Raw genomic sequence first — 24,612 nt, 5'->3', positions numbered from 1 at the left:
ATGTTGAGATCATCAATTTCATGAACTTGAGACCCCTGTTTAAACAAAGATGCTTGAAACGCAGCTCCAAATCCATGCTGTTTGCCACCCTTGACCGTTACCTCTTCCCATCACCACCAAGCCACGTCCACTAAAAATAATTAATCAGGGAGCTGCCTCCTCTGCATAAAAGCCACGTGATGCAGGTAACTGGGACTTACATTCATAGTCCTCCAAGATCTCAGCCCACTTGCGTCGTCTGTCCATGTTGTTGGAAATGAATGGTTTCTGTTTGATGTTGGAGGGCCTGGGGAGGTTGTAAAAGCGCTCAGATTTATCAGCCTTTTGAATCACTCATCCTCTCAATTATTACATATTTGACCACTCGCTGTACCAATCAAATCACTTTCGTGCCGTTTGTTTTACAAGTCCACTCACCCGCTTGTTTGCCCACTCACGCGTGCGTCAGATCACTCACTCATCCACCCACGCGAACATGTTTATTCCAACTGCCTATTGCATTAAACATAATCGCCAGACATAACCGTGATGTTTAACCTCTAATCCAGACAAGCATGTTGATGCACAGCCCATTTGTTATTAATCGACTGCTTGATAAAGGCCCCCCCCTATGTCTTGTAGGTCATTGGGGTCAAATGACCATACTTAAATCATTTGTTATAACCTGAGAATGACGTCGTAGGTCACATGATGTCAGAGATACCGCCCATGTGGCTGTGACGTCACAGATAGGAGACGTCTATGGCAGCAGCTAGGGTCTGAACTAAAAGGCAGACTCCTCCCCCGTGTTGGATAACGTTCAAAACATGTAATGCAGGGCACAATAATGCAGGCAATCAGAACACAATCATTATGGACATGTTAATCATATTATATGAGATTTAAACAGGTCAGTTATGAACGTTTTAAATGTTGACTTGCTTTGGGTCTAAACAATGACAGTAACAGCAACATATCAGAGCATGCCAAGTAATCAAACTAATAGTCCTAATTTGGTTGCAGAAAATCAAAATACCAACATATACAAAAATAATGAAGCTTTAGTTTGTAGTCAAAACGTGCAATAAAAATAAACAACACGCATCGTCAACAGGGACGCTCTCATCTCGTTGAGGATTCGCTCTGCAAAGGCTTCTTCTGCTGCTGCTCACTCGTGCGCATTCCTCTCGACTGCGGGTGGAGGCGTGGCTATGACGTAACAGACGTGACGTCACTACAGCGAGGCTCCGCCCCCACGCGCTTGGCGGGCGCACCACGTGGTGCAGTGCGGGTGGTGTGCGTCACCGGAAACAGCAGAGCCCTCGGTTCGACGTTAAACAATTGCCCCCTCGCTTTGTGCTGTCTTTGATGTCGCCGTTACTGCGGCGAGGACTGAAGCGATGCCTGGCCATGAGATCTGGCATATACCTAGGCCTCAGGCTTCATATTTGTTCGTAGTTATTTTTTGTTTAATTGGAATTATTAACTTGCATTTCATTCATTACATTTCAAGCGTATAAACACCATCCCATTGGTTTATTTAGTTTTAAATTCAGGTTTGTAGTATAGTTATTGATCTGTAGTTATATTTAAGTGAGTGAGGTGGTTGTACTAAGTGGGAATTTGAGTTCCATGTAAATTATTATTGTGTAAAGGATTTGTCTGTGTGCACCTATCCTGGCAGTGGTAATATGGGCTTTTTATAATTAAGTTGTTAATGAGATTGTTTATTTGTGTGTGTCTGTTATCTATGTCTGTGTCAGGTTACATAACTATGTTTGTAGCTGTGTGTGTTTGTTAATTTATGATGGGTGGTGATGATGATGATGATGATGTATCTTGATAATGGATGGTGGTGATGATGATGATGGGTGGTGATTATGAAGGGTGGTAATGATGATGGTTGGTGATGATAATGTGTAGTGATTATGATGGGTGGTAGTGATGATCATGGGTGGTGGTAATGATTGGTGAGGTTATGATGATGGGTGGTGAGGTTATGATGATGGGTTGTTGTGATTATGGGTGTTGATGATGATGGATGATTGGTGGTGGTTATGATGAATGTTGGTTGTGATGGTTGGGTGGTGGTGGTGACGATGGTTGGTGATGGTGAGTTGATAGTGATAATGATGATTGGTGATGATAATGGGTGTTGATACTGATGATTTGTGTTGATGAATATGGGTGGTGATGAGTAAATGAGCCACCACCCGACGCATAACAGCAACAGAAGTAACTAAAGCAGCAACAATAACAGCAGCGACAACAGCAGCAGCAACAACACATTTTGAGGGCGACGCAACTACTTCTGATTCTGCTGTTTCTGGTGCTCGACTATTTGTAGCCAGGCCCTGCTCTCGCGGGACCAACCCACACGTCTTCGGAAATTATTGCGATGATCATGTCTGAGCTGAAAATTAAGTGACTAAACGTTACTTTGTTTAACCATAACCGTGTGTAGGTTAGTATCTGGGGGCTCAGCGAATACTACTCATGAAATAACTCGTACTCCTTTATGACCGACTTTGAACTAATTTTGCTTGATCGAGACGAACACTGGATTAAACATGCACCTCTTAACCCCTGCCTCGCATTTACGACTAACAATTTGCATTTACACGTAACATACAGTCAAGCACAATAAAATTATAATACGACAATATTGTTATTCTAGGAATTTGAATTCGATTCTAACCCTGCACCCCCACAGTTAGCATATCCAACCCCCGGGTCGATTGAACGTAAGCTTTCTTTTATATGAGCAGATTGCGATTTTAATACTTCTAATGAGATTCGAATACCGTATCCATAAATCGCCTAAATATGAAAATGTGTCATTAAACCCGCCACCACCCACACACCCAATTAGTAAGGTTTGTCACGTGAACAGGACATGCTAATTCGTTACTAGTCCAGCACAATGGTGTGTTGGAGAGCCAAGCCACAACATTTACAATCTGAGTACGACGTTTCGCCAGTAATTACAACTAGTTTCATTAGGCTACGACCAGTTTTTGTGGAGACGTCCTCCTGTTTCGTTCCGTAAATAGAGAGGTAGATGTGATGACAAAACGTGTGTGCTCTTCTTGCGCGAAGTGGGGAAGGGCGGGGTGTTAATGGGTACATATATATATGGCTATGGGTACCCATTGCAGTATGGATTATGTATATGTTAATCAACGTACATTAGGCATGCGAATTAAGTGAACCCATTGAACTTGTACTTCCTGTCGATTGTGTGTACTAAAATAGCCGTGCCAACGGTAATCCCAATTGAAGAATAGTGACCGGAATAGACATGCTTTAGTAACGAATTGTCATGTTCTGTTTTATTGACAATCCTTACTCTTTTCATGTGGCGGGTTTAACAAAATATATTTTTTACTTACGCAATTTAACCCAAAAACCTGTTCGATTAAACATATACTATACATATTTATTAGCAGAGTGCTATTCAATACTTCTAATGATATTTTAATACTGTACCTCCGTTTATGGTGTAATAAATTATTAAACCAGTTTATAGTATGATAATTGGTTTTTTACCCTTCTATCTAGCAACAAAACTGACACCTTTTTACAAGGAGTCATATTTGCATAGACCACAATACCTGCAGTCATAATACAAACAAAAGACATAACTCTGATAATGTGCACTGTCCTTGAAGTTGATTGGTCCACACCCGAGACAGATTTCCTTAGAGCCTAGTCTCACATGGGTTGGACCAGATGACGCCAAAAGGCGCGTCCAACCCATGTGAGACTAGGCTCTAATGTACATCCTAAAGTCGATTAATACCAATCAAAAAAAGCTTTATACTTGAAAAAAAACGTTAATAATGTTGAGTAAAGATGTACCTACAGACGCATTCCAACTTTAGCTCAACAGGAACACTTAACGACTACAATTGAACCCTCTCACAACCAGTGCTCATCACACCACTTCGGCAAGTAATCCGATAACATTATAAACCACCACTGTGCACGTCACGAAACTCACAAAAACTGTCAAATTAAAATGGTCAAAATTACACACAAAAGTACTCGACACGGCTTAAAAGGTATAACCACATGACATAATTTATTTTCAGTCATCCCGAGCTCTCTGTTTGACTCTCGAGCCAATCCATTACATCCAGCCATCTCTCTGCATTCACTTTAAATCGAGGACAAAGTTTTTCCATTTATTTAAAATAAGCGCATTTTTACACACTGAGATGCACTTACATATTCATGCATGAAGTACAATGGGCACATTACTCTTCGGTATGTTAATAGACATGCGGATTGTACCTTCCAATATTAACAATCGAATGCAAATATCCTGAAAGACAAAGGATTGGATCCTAGGGGGGGGAGTTATAAGGCGGCTCAGAAGCTGAGCTCAATGCCATTTCTAGAGGGAACTTGATGAGGTTGGACGCTCGACTCGTCGCTCTGCTGATCGCCCTTCAACCGCGAGACAACGCAGATTGGCGAGCACAATTGCTGTGTCGACAGTTAGGCGACTTTGCGTCGGGAGAGTTCGTGGCGACATCGTCAGACGGGTTCCAGACATCGATATACCGTGAATCTCCAAGTAAGTGTCTATTTTCGCGGACAAACTCTTCAACGTGTTCGTCGTCAAATAAGCGGGATTTTTTTTGCGTCTCGGTTAGACGCGAGTGTCGTTCTTGTTTTAGCAGTTAACAAAATCTAAAACTCAACGCTAAACATCCTTGCGGCCGATAGCGTATTTTTGACTCAATAACACCGCTGCTGTTACTACGCTCACATGGAGCAGAGTCGCTCTCCACAGCCCCACGTACACGGAGGCAAGAAGCCATTCAATTGCTCTGTGTGTGGGAAGGCATTTTCAAGGCCATCAAATATTAAGAGACACCAGAGAACACACACGGGCGAGACGCCGTTCCTGTGCTCTGTGTGTGGGGAGGCATTTGCACAGTCATCACATCTTCAAACTCATCAGAGAACACACACGGGCGAGAAGCCATTCCTGTGCCCTGTGTGTGGGAAGACATTTGCAGACTCATCAACTCTTCAAACTCATCAAAGAACACACACGGGCGAGAAGCCATTCCTGTGCTCTGTGTGTGGGGAGGCATTTGCACGGGCATCAACTCTTCAAGCTCATGAGAAAACACACACGGGCGAGAAGCCATTCCTGTGCTCTGTGTGTGGGAAGGCATTTGCACGGGCATCAACTCGTCAAACTCACCAGAGAACACACACGGGCGAGAAGCCATTCCTGTGCTCTTTGTGTGGAAAGGCATTTGCACGGGCATCAACACTACAAACTCATCAAAGAACACACACGGGCGAGAAGCCATTCCTGTGCCCTGTGTGTGGGAAGGCATTTTCACGGTCGTCAACTCTTCAAAATCATAAGAAAACACACACGGGCGAGAAGCCATTCTTGTTCCCCGTGTGTGGGAAGGCATTTTCACAGTCGTCAACTCTAAAAAGGCATCGGAAGGTCCACAACGATAGGAAACTGAAATCAAAAGCTGAAATTCAAGGTGCTGCAATGAGTCCTAAAGCAGTTTCCACCTTCGATCCCATGCAGTTGGATCCCGAGAGATGGCTGGATGTAATGGAGTGGCTCGAGAGTCAACCAGAGAGCTCGGGGTGACTGAAAAAATATTACGTCATGTGGTTATACCTTTTCATCCGTATCGAGTACTTTTTTTGTTATAATATTGACCATTTTAGTTTTACAGTTTTTTAGTTTAATTACGTGCACACTGTTGGTTTGTAATGTTATCGGATTACTTGCCGAAGTGGTGTGATGAGCACTGGTTGTGAGAGGGTTCAATTGTAGTCGTTCAGTGTTCCTGTTGAGCTAAAGTTGGAATGCGTCTGAAGGTACATCTTTACATTTTAAACGGTTTTTTTCAAGTATATGGCTTTTTTTGATTGGTATTAATCGACTTTAGATAGCCGATTTCAGGATGTACATTGATGACGCGTTCGTTGGATATATGGCCTTGACTTCAACATAAACGCACAGTGAACAAATGTGGTGAACTAATAAGGAAATCATGGGGAATGATACTTTAACGCTTTGGTATTCCTAAAACGGAAATGGTTTGCATTGTACTGGAAATGTGTGAACATAGGACATAATAAATATTCCCTTCGAGTTTTGACGTAAAAATGATTGCAGATGAATAAAAACGTTTTTTTTAACAAATGTTTGTCCGGTCTTTATTTTATAATGTTCCTAGCAAAAACATGTGAAGATAATGTCAGGTGGAGGATCTCCGTCACACAAGTGTGCCCTTAACCGGCAGCATCTTGGCTGTCTACCCGATTAACACGTGTTCCTTGAGGGGAAAGGTCCCCGTAGTGAATCGTTCATCAACGTACCAGTCCCTAATCCCGAAGTATGTCGGGGATAAACTGTACTCTATAACATGTAAACTGTAATACTATAAACGATAACACTAAACATTAAACGATTATAAACTAGTGTTATAATTTACAACCATATAAACGGAGGTAAGGTATTATAATATCATTAGAAGCATTAGAATCACAGTGTGGTCGTAAATGAATCGCACTCTGCTCATATGTATGTATAGTGTACGTGCAAAAATCGGATACAAATTATTACAATTACAACATGGTCATATTTCAATCACGATTTTCACTGCTAGATGTCATTGAATATAAATACACGCACAAACCCATTATAAACTCATGAGATTATGAATCGTTACAATTATTATAACAATCACAAAATGTGACAAACAGAAATTCCCATAAGCAAAACACCACGCTCACGTGACGAATTCTTAAACAAACTGCAACACTCAAGTGACAGAACTCAACAAAAAAACGCCGCAATAAAAAAAACAACATCAATGGACAAATCGTAAAAACAGACAACACACGCACGTTAGTAGCTGTTAGAAGAAGACAACACCTAGCACCTTCAACTATAAACATTATACAGCCCCAAAGAGCCAACTCGTAAATGGGGCGGTATATGACAGCCTTTGCTGCTGTCGACGGGGCCAAGCAGCGAGTGTTTAACTCCATTGTTTCAGAATCCGTGTCATCAACCGGTCACAGCGCCTTACCCAAACTACATCTCCAGAACAAGGCAGCCTTCCCTATGCTGTGTATTTTAGCAGTATATTTACGGACGCACTTTAAGATAACAATTCGTCTAGAAAAGGCAGGCGACTTGTTCTACCAACATGATTTCAATTTATATCCGAAAGAAGTACGAGTTCATTCATGAGTACTATTCACTAAACCCCCATGACACTCACATACACACAGTTATGATTAAACAAAGTAAGCATTAGTCGCTCATCCCAGCTCAGACATGATCATAGCAAATATTTCCAAATCCGTGTCGGGTCCCACGAGAACAGGGCACGTCCACAAACTTTCAAATTGTAAACTCACATTGCATACTCTAACATTATAAACTCTAACAATATAACCTTTAAACTATGAGCTATACATTGTAACGCTTTAAAATAACACTACAAACTAGTGTTATAGTAAACTATAATGTTGTGAACTCTAACAATATAAGCTGTGAGCGATACATTATAACGCTATAAAATAACATCATAAACTAGTGTTACAGATTAGAACACCTACATTGAAGTGTGATATTCGAATCTCATTCGAATTCTTAGCTTCACACCGTGGTCCTCTAAGAATCACACTATGCTCGTGAGTATGTAACATGTATGCATGTAAAATGTATGTATGTAATATGGACGTGCGAAACAAGGGTAGAATATGTGAAACGACTACAAACAGCTGGACAGCAGAATCGGAAGTAGCTGCGTCGCCCTGAAAATGTGATGTTTCTGCGGTTGTTGTCGCTGCTGTTGTTGCTGCTGGAGTTGCTTCTGTTGCTGTGATAAACGCAGGGAAGTGGTGTTCCGTGATGGGATGACGCATTTGATTAAAGCCTCTGACCAAACTCACCCGATTGACGCCCTTGATTGTCGCATTTGATCAACTCTGATATTGTATACTCTTACATGTTAAGCTCTATCATAGTGAAATATAATATTATAACCTATGAACTACAACCTATCCATTGTAACGCTGTAAAAGAATATTACCTATTGGGTTTCACTCCCTCGTGGAGAAGGCCGCTTTCTTCCTTTTCTAAAGTTACATGCTAATTTCTCTGCATTCACTTTAAATCGAGGACGAAGTTTTTCCATTTATTCAAAATAAGCGCACAATTACACACTGAGATGCATATTCATGCATGAAGCACAATTGGCACATTACGCTTCGGTATGTTAATAGACATGCGGATTGTGCCTTCCAAAATTAACAATCGAATGCAAATATCCTGAAAGACAAAGGATTGGATCTTAGGGGGGGAGTTATAAGGCAGCTCAGAAGCAGAGCTCAATGCCATTTCGAGAGGGAACTTGATGAGGTTGGACGCTCGACTCGTCGCTCTGCTGATCGACCTTCTACCGCGAGACAACGCAGCCTGGCGAGCACAATTGCTGTGTCGACAGTTAGGCGACTTTGCGTCGGGAGAGTTCGTGGCGACATCTTCAGACGGGTTACAGACATCGATATACCGTGAATCTCCAAGTAAGTGTCTATTTTCGCGGATAAACTCTTAAACGTGTTCGTCGTCAAATTTACGGGATTTTTTGTGCCTCGGTTAGACGCGAGTGTCGTTCTTGTTTTAGCAGTTAACAAAATCCAAAACTCAACGCTAAACATACTTGCGGCCGATAACACCGCTACTGTTACTACGCTCATATGGACAAGAGACGCTCTCCAAAGCCCCACGCACACGGGGGCAAGGAGACATTAAATTGCTCTGTGTGTGGGAAGACATTTTCACGGCAATCAAGTCTTAAGAGACACCAGAGAACACACACGGGCGAGAAGCCGTTCCTGTGTTCTGTGTGTGGGAAGGCATTTGCACGGTCATCAAATCTTCAGAGACACCAGAGAACACACACGGGCGAGAAGCCATTCCTGTGCTCTGTGTGTGGGAAAAAAATTGCAAACTCATCACATCTTCAGATTCATCAGAGAACACACACGGGCGAGAAGCCATTCCTGTGCCCTGTGTGTGGGAAGAAATTTGCAAGGTCATCACATCTTCAGATTCATCAGAGAACACACACGGGCGAGAAACCATTCCTGTGCTCTGTGTGTGGGAAGGCATTTTCACAGTCGTCAACTCTTAAAAGGCATCAGAAGGTCCACAATGATAGGAAACTGAAATCAAAAGCTGAAGTTCAAGGTGCTGCATTGAGTCCTGAAGAATTTTCCACCCTCCATCCCATGCAGTTGGATCCCGAGAGATGGCTGGATGTAATGGAGTGGCTCGACGATCAAACCGAGAGTCAGGGATGACTGAAATATAATGTTGCATGCGGTTATACCTATTAAGCTGTCTTGAGTACTTTTGTGTGTAATTTTGACCATTTTAGTTTTACAGTTTTTGTGATAGTTTAATGACGTGCACAGTGGTGGTTTGTAATATTATCGGATTTCTAGCCGAAGTGGTGTGATGAGCACTGGTTGTGAGAGGGTTCAATTGTAGTCGTTAAGCTAAATTTGGGATGCGTCCAGTTACATCTTTACTCAACATTTTAAACGCATTTTCTTCAAGTATATGGCTTTTTTTGGTTGGTATTAATCGACTTTAGATAACCGATTCCAGGATGTACATTGATGACGCGTTCGTTGGATATATGGCCTTGACTTCAACATAGATGTACAGTGAACAAATGTGAACTATTAAGGAAATCATGGGGAATGATACTTTAACGCTTTGGTATTCCTGGAACGGAAATAGTTTGCATTGTACTGGAAATGTAATAAATATTCCCTTCGAGTATTGACGTAAAAATAATTGCAGATTAATTAAAACGTATTTTTAACAAATGTTTGTCCGGTCTTTATTTCATAACGTTCCTAGCAAAAACATGTTAAGAGAATTTCAGGTGGAGGATCTCCGTCACACAAGTGTGCCCTTAACCGGCAGCATCTTGGCTGTCTACTCGATTAACACGTGTTCATTGAGGGGAAAGGTCCCCGTTGTTAATCGTTCATCAACATACCAGTCACTAATCCCGAAGTATGTCGGGATAAACTGTACTCTATAACATGTAAAGTGCAATACTATAAACGATAACACTAAACATTAAACGATTATAAACTAGTATTTTAATTTATAACCATATAAACGGAGGTAAGGTATTATAATATCATTAGAAGCATTAGAATCACAGTGTGGTCGTATAAGAATCGCACTCTGCTCATATGTATGTATAGTGTACGTGAAAGGATCGGATAAAACATATTTCAATTACAACATGGTTATATTACAATCACGATTTTCACTGCTAGATGTCATTGAATAACTCACTGGCATTGACTATGTATCTTGTATTTTCCAAAGGGAATGGTGTCTTTGCTCCGCTGCAAGTCTCCTACCGCCACTCTCCCATTGACATATTTCATTGCATCCTCTTAGTATCTTCTTAGGTTTTTTCGGTAAAGTCACGTAGAAAGTAAAATAAAATAAAAACAAAAATCACGACGTTTCGGAGGCAACACAAGTCTCCGTCATCAGGTGGGACCGTCACAGCCAGATTAGCTGTATCAAGTATCGCTGTGACGGTCCCACCTGATGACGGAGACTTGTGTTGCCTCCGAAACGTCGTGATTTTTGTTTTTATTTTATTTTACTTTCTACGTGACTTTACCGAAAAAACCTAAGAAGATGATTCCTTGCAGTCACGAAAGCTTCAAATCTAGAATCCTTTTAGTATCTTTCACGCGACGGTCAATGGTATAGTGTATAGCAGATTGTATAAATAGTATAAAATTGTAATGTTTAATACAATGTATAACGTAATATACAATATCGTAATTGTATAGTGAATATACAGCAGTGTGGTATACAGTAGGGTGGGTAGAATAATACTGAGGGTAATATTATATCTTCTTGGCTCTTTCGGTAAAGTCACGTAAGAACCAAGAAGATGAATCCCTGCAGTCACGAACGCTTTAAATCGGTAATATTATAGTCGAAGGTATAGAGTTGTGTATAGTAATACAGTATGTAATTTAATGTTGGGTTTGTCTATGGTAGTATATAGTACGGGGTAGACCCGTGTGATGTAAGAGAAAAAAGTTTAGCTGGAAGCAAATTCTATTTTTTGCGACATAGAATTGTAATGTATTACTTACTGTTAGTAGCTCAGCTTATTGGAGAGTATATTTAGTATACTGATGATACTATGTAGTTTATAATTTAGTTTTTTACGTGGTTGTTTATTAACTGCAGCTACATACTATTAACATTCCTTCTCTTTGTTAATGCTACCCCCATTCCCTCCCTTTGATGCTGCTGGTCCTGCATAATGCACGGGCATAATATGACTTTGAAACCCCCCGTCCACCTCCTACGCATTTCCCATAAATATGCTAAATTCCTATTGATATGCAAATTATTTTGTCAAGGCGCTCTTCTTCCCACCTCCCCCCCTCCAACCCAGCTTAAATGTACGCTCCAAGCTTGGTGGTGTTTCATTCTTCACCTGAAGACGGCTGCTTGCGTTGGGACCGAAACGTCGTGGGAATTATTTTATTATGTTTTATTTTATTATTGTATTACTTCCCTTATCTGTGACTTTACCGAAAGAACCAAGAAGATGAATCGCATTCAAATTTTAGAATAACAATATGGTCGTATTAGCATTTTACTGTGCTTGAATGTATGTTATGTGCACATGCAAATCGTTAGTAGTAAATGCGAGGGAGGGGTTAAGAGGTGCACGTTAAATCTAGTGTTAACATTTATTTTAGCATCACATTTAAGGACACTGTTGTTGATAATAACTCGTCTGGACATGGCACGTGCCTTGTTCTACTCGATCAACCAAAATTAGTACAATGTCAGTCATACAGGAGTGTGATTTCATTCATGAGTAGTATTCACACAGCCCCGATGACACTAACCTACCTAAAGTTATGGTTAAACAAAGTAATCTTGAGGTACTTAATTCTCAGCTCAGACCTCATCATCGCAATCATTTCCAAAGACGTGTGGGGTCCTGCGAGAGCAGGTCCCGACTACAAACAGCTGGGCAGCAGAATCGGAAGTAGCTGCGTCGCCCTCGAAATGTGAGGTTGCTGCTGTTGTTGTCGCTGCTGTTGTTGCTGCTGTAGTTGCTTCTGTTTCTGTAATAAACGCAGGGAGGTGGTGTTCCGTGATGGGATGACGCCTTTGATTAAATCCTCTGATCAAACTCACCCGATTGAGGCCCTTGATCGTCGCATTTAATCAACTCTGATATTGTATACTCTCACATGTTAAGCTCTATCATAGTGAAACATAATACTGTATTATAACCTATGAACTACAACCTATCCATTGTAACGCTGTAAAAGAATATTACCTATTTGGTTTCACTCCCTCGTCAAGAAGGCAGCTCTCTTCCTTTTCTAAAGTTACATGCTAATTTCTCTGCATTCACTTTAAATCGAGGACAATGTTTTTCCATTTATTCAAAATAAGCGCACAATTACACACTGAGATGTACTTACATATTCATGCATGAAGCACAATGGGCACATTACCCTTCGGTATGTTAATAGCCATGCGGATTGTGCCTTCAAAAATTAACAATCGAATGCAAATATCCTGAAAGACAAAGGATTGGATCCTAGGGGGGGAGTTATAAGGCGGCTCAGAAGCAGAGCTCAATGCCATTTCGAGAGGGAACTTGATGAGGTTGGACGCTCGACTCGTCGCTCTGCTGATCGCCCTTCAACCGATAGACAACGCAGCCTGGCGAGCACAATTGCTGTGTCGACAGTTAGGTGACTTTGCGTCGGGAGAGTTCGTGGCGACATCTTCAGACGGGTACCGTGAATCTCCAAGTAAGTGTCTATTTTCGCGGATAAACTCTTAAACTTGTTCGTCGTCAAATTAGCGGGATTTGTTTCGGTTAGACGCGAGTGACGTTCTTGTTTTAGCAGTTAACAAAATCCAAAACTCAACGCTAAACATCCTTGCAGCCGATAACGTACTTTTGACTCTGCTGCTGTTACTACGCTCACATGGAGCAGAGACGCTCTCCACAGCCCCACGCACACGGGGGCAAGAAGCCATTCAATTGCTCTGTGTGTGGTAAGTCCTTTTCACGGCCATCACATCTTCAGAGCCACCAGAGAACACATACGGGCGAGAAGCCATTCCTGTGCCCTGTGTGTGGGAAGACATTTGCAAAGTCATCACATCTTCAGAGTCACCAGAGAACACACACGGGCGAGAAGCCATTCCTGTGCCCTGTGTGTGGTAAGACATTTGCAAAGTCATCACATCTTCAGAGTCACCAGAGAACACACACGGGCGAGAAGCCGTTCCTGTGTTCTGTGTGTGGGAAGGCATTTGCAAAGTCATCACATCTTCAGAGTCACCAGAGAACACACACGGGCGAGAAGCCGTTCCTGTGTTCTGTGTGTGGGAAGGCATTTGCAAAGTCATCACATCTTCATAGTCACCAGAAAACACACACGGGCGAGAAGCCATTCCTGTGCCCTGTGTGTGGGAAGGCATTTGCACAATCGTCAACTCTTCAAACTCATCAGAGAACGCACACGGGCGAGAAGCCGTTCCTGTGCTCTGTATGTGGGAAGGCATTTGCACACTCGTCAACTCTTCAAGACCATCAGAGAACACATACGGGCGATAAGCCATTCCTGTGCCCTGTGTGTGGGAAGGCATTTTCACAGTCGTCAAATCTTAACACGCATCAGAAGGTCCACAATGATAAGAAACTGAAATCAAAAGCTGAAGTTCAAGGTGCTGCAATGAGTCCTGAAAAATGTTCCACCTTCGATCCCATGCAGTTGGATCCCGAGAGATGGCTGGATGTAATGGAGTGGCTCGACGATCAAACCGAGAGTCAGGGATGAATGAACAAATATTACGTCAGGTAATATTTGTTAGTTTTACCGTTTTTGTGAGAGTTTAATGACGTGCACAATGTTGGTTTGTAATGTTATCGGATTACTTGCCGAAGTGGCGTGATGAGCAGTGGTTGTGATATTATTCAATTCCGGACAATATTGTAGTGTTTAAGTCTTCCTGTTGAGCTAAAGTTGGAATGCATCTTTAGTTAAATCTTTTCTCAACATTTTTAACGGGTTTTTTTCAAGCATATAGCTTTTTTTGGTTGGTATTAATCGACTTTAGATAACCGATTTAAGGATGTACATTGATGACGCGTTCGTTGGATATATGGCCTTGACTTCAACATAGATGTACAGTGAACAAATGTGGTGAACTAATAAGGAAATAATGGGGAATGATACTTTAACGCATTGGTATTCCTGGAACGGATATGGTTTGCGTTGTATTGTAACTGCTTGAACATAGGACATAATACATTCGGTTCGAGTTTTGACTTAAAAATGATTGCAGATGAATAAAAACGTTTTTTAACAAATGTGTGTCCGTTTATTTATTCATATCAACAACGTGTTTTAAGCGAGTTTCAGGTGGAGGATCTTCGTCACACATCTGCCCATAACCGGCAGCATCTTGGCTGTCTCCCCATTAACATGTGTTCCTGGAGGGAAAAGGGCCCCATTATTAATCGTTCATCAACGTACCAGTCCCTAATCACTAAGTATGTCGGGGATAAACTGTACTTTATAGCATGTAAACTGTAATACTAAAAACGATAACACTAAACATTAAACGATTATAAACCAGTGTTTAATTTATAACCATATAAACGGAGGTAAGGTATTATAATACCATTAGAATCACAGCGTGGTCGTATAAGAATCACGCACAAACCCATTATAAACTCATGAGATTATGAATCGTTACAATTATTATAACAATCACAAATTGTGACAAAGCGAAATTCCCACATGCAAAACACCACGCTCACGTGACGAATTCTTAAACAAACTGCAACACTCAAGTGACAGAACTCAACAAATAAACGCCGCAATAAAAAAAAAACATCAATGCACACATCCTAAAAACAGACAACACACGCACGTTCGTAGCTGTTAGAAGAAGACAACACCTAGCACCTTCAACTATACACATTATACAGCTCCAAAGAGCAAACTCGTAAATGGGGCGGTATATGACAGCCTTCGCTGCTGTCGACGGGGCCAAGCAGCGAGTGTTTAACTCCATTGTTTGAGAATCCGTGTCATCACCCGGCCACAGTGCCTTAGCCAAACTACATCTCCCAAACAAGGCATATGCTTCGATTTAAAGCTTTCGTGACTGCAGGGATTCATCTTCTTGGTTCTTTCGGTAAAGTCACGTAGAAGGGAAGTAATAAAATAATAAAAATAAAACATAATAAAACACTCAGTGGGCTCACATGACATTGACTTCTCCAAGACGGAGGTTCTCTGCAAGCCATCTGGCTATCATGAGAGATTCGTTCATGAGGCGATCCACATATACAAACACAGAGACAATTTTAACCGAGAAGATGGATTCAGGCTTAGCAATCATTGGAAGGACGTAATAAACCATTTCGATACACATTAGGGTGAGTTGAATAATACATAGTGTTATATTAAAATGTATAAAGTATAGGGTGGTTTACAGCAACACAGTTTATAATTTAATGTTGGGTTTATCTATGGCAGTATATAGTACTGTATATGCTAAGAGAATAAAGTTTAGATGGAAGTATATTATATACTTCTTACGACGTAGAATTGTAATTTATTATTTGTTGTTAGTAACTCAGCTTATTGTAGAGTATAGTAAGTATCAGTTTATATTTTAGTTTTTTATGTAGTTTTTTACTTTGGTTTTCTACATGGTTGTTTGGTAAATTCAGCTACATATCATTAACATTCCTTTCATTTATTAACGCTGTTCCTTGCGCCCCCCCGTGGTGCTGTTGATCCTGCATAATGCATGGGCATAATGGGACTTTGAAACCCCTCCGCCCACCTCCTACGCATTGCCCATTGGTATGCTAAATTCCTCTTCATATGCACATTCTTTTGTTAAGGCGCTCCTCCTCGCTACACCTATATAAGCTCCTAGCTTGATAATGTCTCATTCTTTGCCTGAGGACGGCTGCTTGCGTTGTGGCCGAAACGTTCGTGAGAATTGTTTTATTATGTTTTATTTTTATTATTTTATTACTTCCCTTCTACGTGACTTTACCGAAAGAACCAAGAAGAAGGCATATGCTGTGTATTTTAGCAGTATATTTACGGACGCACTTGAAGATAACAATTCGTCTAGAAAAGGCAGGCGACTTGTTCTACCAACACTATTTCAAATTTCTATCCAAAAGAAGTATGAGTTCATTCATGAGTAGTATTCACTAAGCCCCGATTGCACTAACCTACACACAGTTATGATTAATCAAAGTAAACATTAGTCGCTCATCCCAGCTCAAACATGATCATACCAATTATTTCCAAATCCGTGTCGGGTCCCACGAGAATAGGGCACGTCCACAAACTCTCAAATTGTAAACTCACATTGCATACTCTAACATTATAACCTCTAAGAATATAACCTTTAAACTATGAGCTATACATTTCAACGCTTTAAAATAACACTACAAACTAGTGTCAGAGTAAACTATAATGTTGTGAACTCGTATTACAGATTAGAACACCGTACATTGAATTGTGATATTCGAATCTCATTCGAATTCTTAGCTTCACACTCGTGAGTATGTAACATGTATGTAATATGCATGAATGTAATGTATGTATGTAACATGTATGCATGTAATATGGACGTGCGAACCAAGGGTGGGATATGTGAAACGGAAGGTGCAGGATCAGGATGGGATTAAAATTATTTGAATAACACTTTGGTGGTATTAATATCAAGCTGTCCACTAATGGATGAATGTTCCATCTAAATGGAATCAAATAACAATATTCAGTATGAATATGTAAAATAATCGCACAAACCCAATATTAGCCCGTGAAATAATGAATCATTACAATTGCAATGACTCCGGACTCACACTGCAGAGGGTTATTTTATTTAGCCTTTAACGCGGTTTCAGACTCCAGGCGTCACGATATAGCAACGACGACGACGAGACAGCAACCAGCCAAAACAGCCCCAAACCTCGTTCCTCCCCCTCTCTCATTCTCGGCGTGAACCTCCGCCCACACTTGGTCTCGCCTTTCCTTCTCGAACTCTCTCTTTCTTGTCCCTTAGTTGATGCACTGTCTTTAGATCACCCACCTCTATGACCTCTACCTGACCCCGCCATGGGCGGAGCAACTTGGGGGACATACAGATATGTATGTAAATTATCTGTTCAATCGAACCGGGGGTCGGATATGTGAACTGTGGGGGGGGGGGGGGGGGGGTACAGGGCAAGAATCGCATTCAATTTTTAGAATAACAATATGGTCGTATTAGCATTTTAATGGACTTTAATATATGTTACGTGCAAATGCAAATTGTTAGTCGTAAATGCGAGGGAGGGGTTAAGAGGTGCACGTTAAATCCAGCGTTAACATTTATTTTAGCATCATATTTAAGGACACTGTTGTTGATAAGAATTCGTCTAGACATGGCACGTGCCTTGTTCTACTAGATCAACCAAAATTAGTACAACATTAGTACAATGTCGGTTATTCAGGAGTGTGATTTCATTCATGAGTAGTATTCACAGAGCCCCGATGACACTAACCTACCTAAAGTTATGGTTAAACAAAGTAATCTTGAGTGACTTAATTCTCAGCTCAGACATGATCATCGCAATCATTTCCAAAGACGTGTGGGGTCCTGCAAGAGCAGGTCCCGACTACAAACAGCTTGGCAGCAGAATCGGAAGTAGCTGCGCCGCCCTCGAAATGTGATGTTGCTGCTGTTGTTGTCGCTGCTGTTGTTGCTGCTGTAGTTGCTTCTGTTGCTGTTATATACGCAGGGAGGTGGTGTTCCGTGATGGGATGACGCCTTTGATCAAAGACTGATCAAACTTAACCAATTGACGCCCTTGATCGTCGCATTTGATCAACTCTGATATTGTAGACTCTCACATCTTAAGCGCTATCATAGTGAAACATAATATTATAACCTATGAACTACAACCTATCCATTGTAACGCTGTAAAAGAATATTATCCATTGGGTTTCACTCCCTCGTCGAGAAGGCCGCTCTCTTCCTTTTCTAAAGTTACATGCTAATTTCTCTGCATTCACTTTAAATCGAGGACAATGTTTTTCCATTTATTCAAAATAAGCGCACAATTACACACTGAGATGCACTTACATATTCATGCATGAAGCACAATGGGCACATTACCCTTCGGTATGTTAATAGACATGCGGATTGTGCATTCCAAAATTAACTTTCGAATGCAAATATCCTGAAAGACAAAGGATTGGATCCTAGGGGGGGAGTTATAAGGCGGCTCAGAAGCAGAGCTCAATGCCATTTCGAGAGGGAACTTGATGAGGTTGGACGCTCGACTCGTCGCTCTGCTGATCGCCCTTCAACCGCGAGACAACGCAGCCTGGCGAGCACAATTGCTGTATCAACAGTTAGGCGACTTTGCGTCGGGAGAGTTCGTGGCGACATCTTCAGACGGCTTCCAGACACCGATATACCGTGAATCTCCAAGTAAGTGTCTATTTTCGCGGATAAATTCTTAAACGTGTTCGTCGTCAAATTAGCGGGATTTGTTTTGCCTCTCGTTTAGACACGAGCGTCGTTCTTGTTTTAGCAGTTAACAAAATCCAAAACTCAACGCTAAACATCCTTGCGGCCGATAGCGTACTTTTGACTTGATAACACCGCTGCTGTTACTACGCTCACATGGAGCAGAGACGCTCTCCACAGCCCCACGCACACGGAGGCAAGAAGCCATTCAATTGCTCTGTGTGTGGGAAGTCATTTCCACGGCCATCACATCTTCAGAGACACCAGAGAACACACACGGGCGAGAAGCCGTTCCTGTGTTCTGTGTGTGGGAAGACATTTGCTCAGTCATCACATCTTCAGATTCATCAGAGAACACACACGGGCGAGAAGCCATTGCTGTGCCCTGTGTGTGGGAAGGCATTTGCACACTCGTCAACTCTTCAAACTCATCAGAGAACACACAAGGGCGAGAAGCCATTCCTGTGCCCTGTGTGTGGGAAGACATTTGCTCAGTCGTCAAATCTTAACACGCATCAGAAGGTCCGCAATGATAGGAAACTGAAATCAAAAGCTGAAGTTCAAGGTGCTGCAATGAGTCCTGAAGAATTTTCCACCTTCGATCCCATGCAGTTGGATCCCGAGAGATGGCTGGATGTAATGGAGTGGCTCGACGATCAAACCGAGAGTCAGGGATGACTGAACAAATATTACGTCAGGTAATATTTGTTAGTTTTACAGTTTTTGTGAGAGTTTAATGACGTGCACAATGGTGGTTTGTAATGTTATCGGATTACTTGCCGAAGTGGCGTGATGAGCAGTGGTTGTGATATGATTCAATTCCGGACAATATTGTAGTGTTTAAGTCTTCCTGTTGAGCTAAAGTTAGAATGCATCTTTAGTTAGATCTTTTCTCAACATTTTAAACGGTTTTTTTAAAGTATATAGCTTTTTTTGGTTGGTATTAATCGACTTTAGATAACCGATTTAAGGATGTACATTGATGACGCGTTCGTTGGATATATGGCCTTGACTTCAACATAGACACACAGTGAACAAATGTGGTGAACTAATAAGGAAATAATGGGGAATGATACTTTAACGCTTTGGTATTCCTGGAACGGATATGGTTTGCATTGTATTGTAACATAGGACATAATACATTCGGTTCGAGTTTTGACTTAAAAATGATTGCAGATGAATAAAAACGTATTTTTAACAAATGTTTGTCCGTTTATTTATTCATATGAACAACGTGTTTTAAGCAAGTTTCAGGTTGAGGATCTTCGTCACACATCTGCCCTTAACCGGCAGCATCTTGGCTGTCTCCCCATTAACATGTGTTCCTGGGGGGGATAGGGCTCCATTATAAATCGATTCACAACGTTACGGTCCCTAATAATCAAGTATACAGGGAATCCTGTACGCTATGGCATGTGAACTGTAACACTATAAAGGATAATACAAAACATTAAACTACTATAAACTAGTTTAATCATTTATAACAGCAAAAACAGAGGTACGGTATTATAATCTCATTTCAAGAATTAGAATTACAATGTGATTGTATTAGAATAACACTCTGCGCATATGAATGTATAGTGTACGTGCAAGCGAACTGTGCTCGTATGTACGAATGTAATATGCATATATGGCCTTTGGACATGCGAACCGGTGGTCGAATATGCGAATTGGGGGGTGCAGGATTATGATCGGATTAAAATGATTAGAATATCACTATGGTAGTATTAGAATTACACTGAGCTAGAATGTATGTTATATGTAGATGCACATCGGGAGTCGTAAATGCGGCCTGGGTGGTGCCAGATTTAGAATCGCATCACAATTATTAAAATCGCACCATGGTCGTATTAGAATCAAGCTGCCCACTGCTGGTAGAATGTTACATCGCAATGGCACCGAATAGCACTATACAGTATTGATATTTTGCGTGGAGCCTACAAGCGCAACCTTGCGCATTTTGACCTGGTTCTCGACGCCCGTCCCTCGCCCATGGTAGAATCTTGTGCATTTCTGGACGTCAAGGGTTCGCACCGCAGCCTTGAAGGATTAGGCAGGTCCCTGGCTTCTTTTGAAGAATTTGACCACGCTCCAGGCACCGGTTCCTCGCAGGATCATCTATATTATTTCCATGAACGTGTGGGGTCCCACGAGAGCAGGGCCGGCCACAAACATTCGGGCAGCAGTTTGAGCAGAAGCAGAAGTCGCTGCTTTGCCATCGAACGGTTTCGTAGCTGCTGTAGTTGCTTCTGTTACTGTTATATCGGCAGCATGTTGATGTCCCGTGATGGGATAACGCCTTTGATGAAAAACTCTGATCCAACAAGTCACCTTCCTTGTCGAGACGCATTCTACACACAATACTGTACTTAAATGTTGCTAAAATAACGTCTACACCTGCGCCCGGGGACGAACTATAAAATTGGCGCCCCTCCCCCCCCCCCCCCCCGTTTAATCACATTTTCCTATTACATCGAAGAAGGAATAATAATTTAAATTTTAATGAAACATTGTATTTAAAGAAGCAAATTTATAGAAATTATATTACATGGCTCACTCAGTCACTGTCGTAGACTGGTTGACATAGTCTACAAAAGATTATTTTTCTTGATTTCACTGTCGCAAACTGGTCAATCACGTAATCAAAATCTGCTTTTTCCAATGTTTCTCTTTCAACGCTAAGAAGAGCAAGATCGCTGAGACGATCTTGTCCCATTGAAGCACGCAAATACGACAATTTGCTGAACGACCGCTCACAGCTTGCAATTGAAACTGCTATTGTTAATACAATTTGCAGTGAAATTCGCAAATTCGGAAATATGTCGTCTCCATAAAACACAATAAAACCAATAAGATCCAAAGGAGTTTCTGGTAGAACTTCATTCCGATTACTGAGCATCATTTTGCAATCTCCAATTTTTGTGAAAGTTCGTGGCCATTGATGTCGGTGTCATAGAAATTTCCAAAATCTGTGCAATTTCGACGAATTGCATCGACATCTGTGTCGGATAGAAGAGTGTTGACGTCCAGCAGAAATCCAAATTTTGTGTTCAGGTCTTTTAGTCGTTAAAACCGTGTTGACATCTCCTGTTGAAGTCAATAAAATACGCTCTTCATAACGCGCACAATTTCTTCTTCTGCTGAAAGTCCTGCATCTCTTGCCAGTTCTCCTGGCATCTTCCAACGTCGCCGAATTATTCTGTCCACATCGACCCCCCAGGCTGTGCATCTTGTTTTGGCGTTTTCTACAGCAACTTGGCTCAAATCATCACGAAGCTTGACAAATTCATGCTCCAAAGATTCAAGATCAGTTGCTGCTTCCTTGAAATTCATAGTAGGGTCCTGTAAGCGCTTCTGAACACGATAATTTTTTCCAAGAATGACATACCAGAAATGTAATAACACTATGAAGTTAAAATTTAATACACATGCCTGTAACTGTTCTGCATCACTTCTGGTTTCAGGCGTCATAGTTACGTCCTCCGATAATTTGTCTAGCAGCCCTACTAGTTTATCCAGTCTTTCATAGATAGCTTTAACAGCTTCTGATCGTGCACTCCAGCGTGTTTCAGACTCCCGCTTTACTGTGATGGACACCGCTTTTTTTAACTCTTCCCAACGAATTGTTGAACGAGAGAAAAACAAATATATACTTTCAACTGTTCCAAAAAATGTGACGACAAGTGGATCCTGTTAAGCTGAGTGTACTCCTGCTAAGTTTAAACTGTGGTTGTCACAGTTGACAAACAATGCTCTGTGATTTTTGTCACATATTCGTTGTTGAAGGCCGGATATATGCCCCGTCATCACATCAGCATTGTCATAACATTGTGCCCGACAGTCGGCTAGAGGTATGTTGTCAGATTTCAGTCTCTCGTCGATGACTTTCTAGGCTTGCTGCATCTTTTGCATGTATCTCGATATAACCTAAAATTATTCTTTGATAGTTCATTTTTTAGTTTGAAAATCCACATCCACAATTCTTATGACCTGATAAAATGTAATTACATGACATGTAGGCTGTGTGTGTAAGTTATAATGTAACGTTGTAAGCCTCATTTTGGCGCCCCTTTACCTTGGCGCCCGGGGACATATGTACCCCCCTGCCCCCCCCCTAGCTACGCCTCTGCAGTGCACTGTGGGCGCAGACCCTGCGCTGTGTGAGTGTGGTGTGTATGCAAGTGTGCGAATGGTAGTTACGCTAAAATTACGTTTATTTTTGTAAAAAATGGGTGCTGCGTGCTGCGATTAATGGAGTCCCCAAAGAACTTTACCCTACGAGTAGGCAGGGGTCGCTATCTTTCTTAGACAACTACGCTGGTTTGGTCGTCTGCGTGCGTATCTGGACGTTAATTTATTTACGGACCCGCCCAAACAGCTAGCTCTGATTCGTCGATAAAAATTAATAAAACAGCCGGCAAAAAGCCACAGCTCACTTTCATTCGACAAATATAAATAAATAAACCTGCCGCACAACAGCGTCTCTTCGGTCAACAATTGCACCTACTTTCACGCAACACCATATTCACAGTGATGGTCGCAACGCAAAATCTACTGTAGGTACAGTGTTGCTGTTGCACCCGCCGAACACTGCGTTCTGGTGGCGATATCTCCCCAACGAAGAACGTCCGCGGCTGCAACCAAGAACCCTCCACTAATCAGATAGCCACATACATTTTCAATTCCAGAACTTTCAATACAATCTGTTCATTATTGGTGGGGTTCGGTTCGACGGCCCAGTGGACAAAACTGACCACTCTTTCGTACGCAGCTCCATTAATATTACGCCCATTCCCTTGAAACAACTGTGCTTAATCTTTATTGGGCTGAAACAAGTGTGTGCAAAGTGGCCCTGCACAGCTCCCCGCCCTACATATCAAACCAGCGCTCGAGAAATTCTGTCGGTGTCGCCTTCAATCTCATTGGACTAATTAATTATCCCTTACATTTAATTGCCTCAAAGTGGCTTGCGTGCTTTGTGGCGGCAGCACGCGTCAGTCAGTCAGTCGTCCGTTTCCAAACATGCAGAAGCACACAGAAGGTAAGCGCTGTGTGATAGCATAGGTCTGACAAGGTCTGCGCCGCAGTGGTGCAGTGCACTGTGGGCGCAGACCCTGCGCTATGTGAGTGTGGTGTGTATGCAAGTGTGCGAATGGTAGTTACGCTAATATTACGTATGTTTATGTAAATGGACCGCATAACACCGACAAATAACATTTTCGAAATGGTGGAGCGCATATCGATGCTGCGTTACTAATAAAATCAAACAAAACAAACCGCTGCATCTGTAAGTGTGCCAGTGTGCGCTTATGGTGGATAGTTGTGCGTGCGGAAGTGAGGGTCATCTTTGGGTAAAAACAAACACTCTGAACGCGCAAGAACATAGCTGGCGGTCGCGTAGGGACTTGGTAGCGAGCAGGGTAGAGGCACTGCGTGTATTATATCTGTCGTCACAACGTTTGTGCGTCAGTCGGGGGGACTTTATCTGCCAGTACCCGTGCGCAACAGTACAGCGAGATATATTGTACAGTGCTTCAGATGTCACGGACTGAGAGGCAACGCGCTTTACATAGGCTTTCTGTCTAACGCGTCACGTTTGTGTACGCAGACTTCCAGATATCTGACCACAGCCACCACGATTACTACAAGCCGTGGTCCTGGAACGCGGAGAGGGTGCGTAAGCTGCTCAACTATTTCATAGTCACCGTCACCAATTCGAACTACTCATTTATATAGCAAGCGAAAGAGAGAGACACGAGATGAGCTCGAAGACGCTTTGCACGAAAACGAAATCCTAAATGCAACTCCTGCCGCGGCCGAGCTGAAGGAGGTCAAAGATCGTCGCCGCAATCGCCGCCGAATGAAGCGATTTCGGTTGAATAAGCCAAAGCGAGAGCTTTACTTGGGGAATGCTATCGATGAAGGGCGCATAGCAACCAACGCTGGCAACGACGCAATGGATCAAC

The 24,612-nt window shown here is 42.0% G+C and overlaps 1 pseudogene; it reads left to right on the top strand.

Moving 5' to 3' along the window:
* Window positions 1-24,612, top strand: part of LOC144953344 (uncharacterized) — a 201,380-nt pseudogene that overhangs the window by 59,695 nt on the left and 117,073 nt on the right.

Source organism: Lampetra fluviatilis, chromosome 74, assembly GCF_964198595.1.
Source record: "Lampetra fluviatilis chromosome 74, kcLamFluv1.1, whole genome shotgun sequence".
Classification (NCBI taxonomy): Eukaryota; Metazoa; Chordata; class Hyperoartia; order Petromyzontiformes; family Petromyzontidae; genus Lampetra; species Lampetra fluviatilis.
The sequence above is the reverse complement of the archived record's forward strand: the minus strand, read 5'-3'. Positions and strand labels throughout refer to the sequence as shown.